We start from the raw sequence: 4329 nt of genomic DNA, 5'->3' as shown, positions 1-4329 counted from the left end.
TTAATGTCATTCAAATAAATAACATAAAAGTCCTAAAATTATTTTAAAATTGTATGTTAAATTATCAGTTGCAGATATTATAAAATTTTCAGGTAAATCATCAATTTGAAACAGCTTCCTCATGCAGGTTATAAAAAACCCGTAAAGTCAAAATGTTTGATTAATCCGAGGTTTCGAATGTTTTCTTCATTAATTACCTTCATTTGACTGACCTCTGAGAAAAAAACCATAATCAAACTTATTTTAATCAACTATAATAAATTTCTTTTAATTCAGTAAATATTTTAAACACGACAATCACAAACACCAAAAACAGGCAGTTAACCCGTTTCATGGTCCTAACGACATAATTGCCGAACTCTATTCAATTAGTTAATAACCCGGTTTTCGACTGTTATTCAGATTTTATTTGGCATAACATCTCAACTGTCAGATCAAAATATCAAAAAAATATCATAATGAGGATGTTTCAATGAAAACAAGTGTTGGCAAGTTGTTGTACTCAAAGATATTGACGAGGAAGTGAAATTATTTCGGGCGCGGTAGTCGTATAAATAGACCTCGCTTACGATGTTACATGATAAAGAGCGAGGTGTTCCGATAAAGGAAACAACAATTTTGCCTAACTGAAGTACAACTGGGTTGTGTAAATTTACAGATCCCGAAGTAAATTTACGGACTAGGTAAAATAAAATGAAACGAACGATGATATACACGTATCGACAGGTATGAACACAGACGAAAGAGCATCATTTTGATCATCAAACAGTGTATATGTGTGTGAGTGAAAAGCAAGCTGTTTTACGATGCCTTTATCTGTAATTTACATCGAATTTACATTCGGAAACACAATGCGTTTATAAAGATAAAAACTTCAGAACTTCCAGACTGATAAGAAAAGATTATTAATAAATTTTATTTTTTGTCATAGACTGACTAGATTATCCTCTTACCTGGCACTCTATAACAGATTAATTTCTGACCTGAACTTTCTCCTCTGTGTCTGTCAATCTGTTGTCTCTCCGTCAATTCTTCTTTGTTTCTCATTCCTCTGTTGCAGTCGAATTTGTCACTCTCTCATTCCTCTTGTATCTTTTTCTTTTGGTTTCCTTGTAAAAATCGTAAGACAAGCTAAAGTGTGTATTAAGACATATGCAATAATTCCATTTTTTTTAAAAATCATCCAATCAACAGATAAAAAATAAAAACACAAATATCTTTTTGTATTGGATCATGAAAGCTTTCGTGAACTGTATATATATGTTTTCTATATTGTTTCGTACAAGAAAAGAGACGTATACAAATAACTGGTTCACTTTTTGTCGATTTAATGTAAATAGAGTAACACAAGGCACGCCCTTTTTTACTGGTGTAGCCACGGAATTAGATGAAGTTCGTGCTGTAGCCAAACCAGAACAAAAACGCAAAAAAAAAACTTTTCTCAACTAACGAACAAAATATCTACAAAAACGACGTCTGAAAATTCTTTGTTAGTATTTTAGTGATAAAGCGACAAAACAAATCTAGTTTTGCATCCGTATCTGTACTTTTTTCTGGAACGGTTCGGCGAGAGAAATGAAATGAGGACTTTTGAGGTTATATCGAAAAGTCATTGAGAACCCGTCAAAACGCAAAGGTACGCGGCAAGAGGCTGTTTAAATACTTCGAAGTTAACTTGTGCTTTTAGACTTAAAATACTAAATTTTGTACGCCTTGCAGATCCGGAAAAAATAGACCAGTTTCAAAATGTAAAAATCCTGTAATAATATACACTTACAGGTAAAAGTTTGCGGTATTATTGCTCTTCTAATCTTTATTTTGTATAATCAACCGTTACATGCAAGCATAATTTGAAGCAGGTTAAATAAACAATTTACAAAATATCAAAAGACTATCTCGATGTAATTAGTCTTTCAGTCTTCGTAAAAAAATCAACTTTATAGTTTGCTCCCCCCACGCCTTTTTTATTTTAATAAAAATGTAAGTCATGTAGTTTAAATCGTATATAAAAATTCCAAATCTAAATATCAGTATCGACAGAATTATTTTAATAATCTTGAGAAAACCACATTGTTGGGCCTCATGTCTTTTCGCGTCCAATCGCGGAATCGATTTCAGACAGTCTGGGCGAAAAGCACTATATGAGTGCGCTTACATTGGTGAGCTGTCGTTTGAATCAACACTCCAAGTAGCTCAATCGGTTGAATATAACAATTTGTAAAACTTGTATTCCTAACAAACTTATAACTGTCAGATCAAATGAACCTCCCTGGATGTCTAACGAAATTCGGAGATTAATTCGGAAACGTAAAACTATATAGAGCCAAGCGTTCTCTTAGCGATACTAACTGGTCAAATTTCCGTCAAATCGTAAAACATGTGTCAACACCATAAAGAAGGCTAAAGCCAAATATAAAAAAAATATGTGAAATACTTGAAAAACCTAAAACTCTCAATGCAAAAGATTGATGGAGAACGGTACAATTATTACTACCAAACTTTGGAAAAGTCTGTATACCACCCCTTCTTTTCAATGGTACTGTTGTCTGATGACCTTGATAAAGCTTGCTTATTTAGTGACTTCTTCTGTGTCCAATCAACTATTGTGGATGAATGTAACCATATTTTATCTAATATTAACATATCTACTACCGATGTAAAATATGCTATACTTAGACTTGATTGTTCTAAGCTGTCGGTCCTGATCTTGTGAATCCTTGACTTCTTAAAGAAGCGGCAGATATTCTATGTATCCCGTTCAGTGTCCTCTTTAACAAGTCTCTTATCTCGGGGGTGTTTCCATCTGAATGGAAAAATGCAAATGTCACACATGTGTACAAAAAAGAAGTCCGTTTTAACTAACTACATACCTATATCCCTACTATAGATATAGTCTGAAAATTAATGGACAGGTGCGTCTATAAGTATATCTATAATTTCCTACATGACCACTCCCTTTTATCTTCTAACCAGTCAGGATTTCGACATGGCGATCCACCCGTCAATCAGTTTCTTGGGACCATTCATGATGTAGAAATAAGAATTTTTTTTTGTGATATAAGCAAAGTTTTCGACCGTGTTTGACATTAAGGTATTTTTCGTAAACTAACTGGTTTTGGCATTCGGGGTTCTCTACTAATTTGGTTTGAAAATAAATTGTCTTTGTAATCGTAAACAAAGAGTTGTTATTAATGGTAAAAGTTCAAATTGGTCAAACGTTAAAGTTGGGGGTTCCACTACAAGGTTCCATATTGGGCCCCCTTTTGTTTCTTATTTTTATTAATGATATTGTAAAAGACATTAATGCTATCATTAAGCTATTTGCAGATGACACTTCTTTGAACACCATCATCAATTCTCAAAGAAGTAATGCCGGAATTATAAATGATGACTTAACTAAAATTCTGAATGGTCCAAGAGATGGTTGGTACATTCTACTCCTGCTAAAACAGAAACTTCTGTCTGGAAATGATTGTCGGATCGAACACATTAACTATTTAAAATCATAGATATCACCAAAAACTAACATTTTACGGAAATTTAAATTTACCTGAGATCTTAGATGTCTTCAAACTTTGTATTTCACTCTTATTCGACATTATTTGGGACTGTCTTACAAAATGCCAGTCTGACTTATTAGAAGACCTCCAACTGGAAGTAGGACGTATAGTAACTGGTGGTACTAGGCTCACTAGTAGAGTTAAGCATTACCTTTAAACGGACTGGCTTCCTCTCTAGCAAAGGCGAAAACATCACAAGATAATCCACTTTCACAAAATGGTCCATGGTCTCGTACCGAACTACCTAGAAGATATTCTCCCTCGACGTAACAACATCATTCACGACTACAATACCAGTGAAGGCAAACAGTTTTCGTCATCTTATGTCGTACTAGTTTATACAGGAAGTCTTTCCTGCCTTCCGTAATTGATCTTTGGAACTCCTTGCCAGACTCAAAAAAAGGTGACCCCTCTACATCTTGATTTAACAAGAACTCAACCGGAGAGGATGTGTCGCCTGCGCAACAAATTTTCTATTTATAGTAACGGTGACCTTGACCTTTGACCTTCGGACCTGAAAAGCAATCCCAGGCAAGCACTATTGGTAAGGAAGCACGGTATAAAATCTGAGCTCGATCAACCTAGAGAAACTCAAGTTAAAGCACGGAAACAGGTTTTCTATTTATATTAATGGTGACCTTGACCTTTGACCTTCGCACATGAAAAGCAATCTCATGCAAGCACTTTTAGTAAGGAAGCACTGTGTGAAGTTTGAGTTAAATTAACCCAAGAGAACTCGAGTTATCGCACGGAAACCTTGTTTCGGACG

General features: G+C 34.6%; 1 long non-coding RNA gene across 1 annotated transcript; it reads right to left on the bottom strand.

Moving 5' to 3' along the window:
• Positions 1–987: 987 nt before the first annotated feature.
• On the bottom strand, positions 988–3814 carry LOC110460523. The gene is made up of 3 exons (XR_002464024.1): positions 3712–3814; positions 2673–2803; positions 988–1109 (listed from the first exon to the last, which is right to left on the bottom strand). It is a non-coding gene; the product is annotated as an uncharacterized LOC110460523 (long non-coding RNA).
• Positions 3815–4329: the final 515 nt, after the last annotated feature.

Source organism: Mizuhopecten yessoensis, unplaced genomic scaffold, assembly GCF_002113885.1.
Source record: "Mizuhopecten yessoensis strain PY_sf001 unplaced genomic scaffold, ASM211388v2 scaffold10419, whole genome shotgun sequence".
Lineage (NCBI taxonomy): Eukaryota > Metazoa > Mollusca > Bivalvia > Pectinida > Pectinidae > Mizuhopecten > Mizuhopecten yessoensis.
The sequence above is the reverse complement of the archived record's forward strand: the minus strand, read 5'-3'. Positions and strand labels throughout refer to the sequence as shown.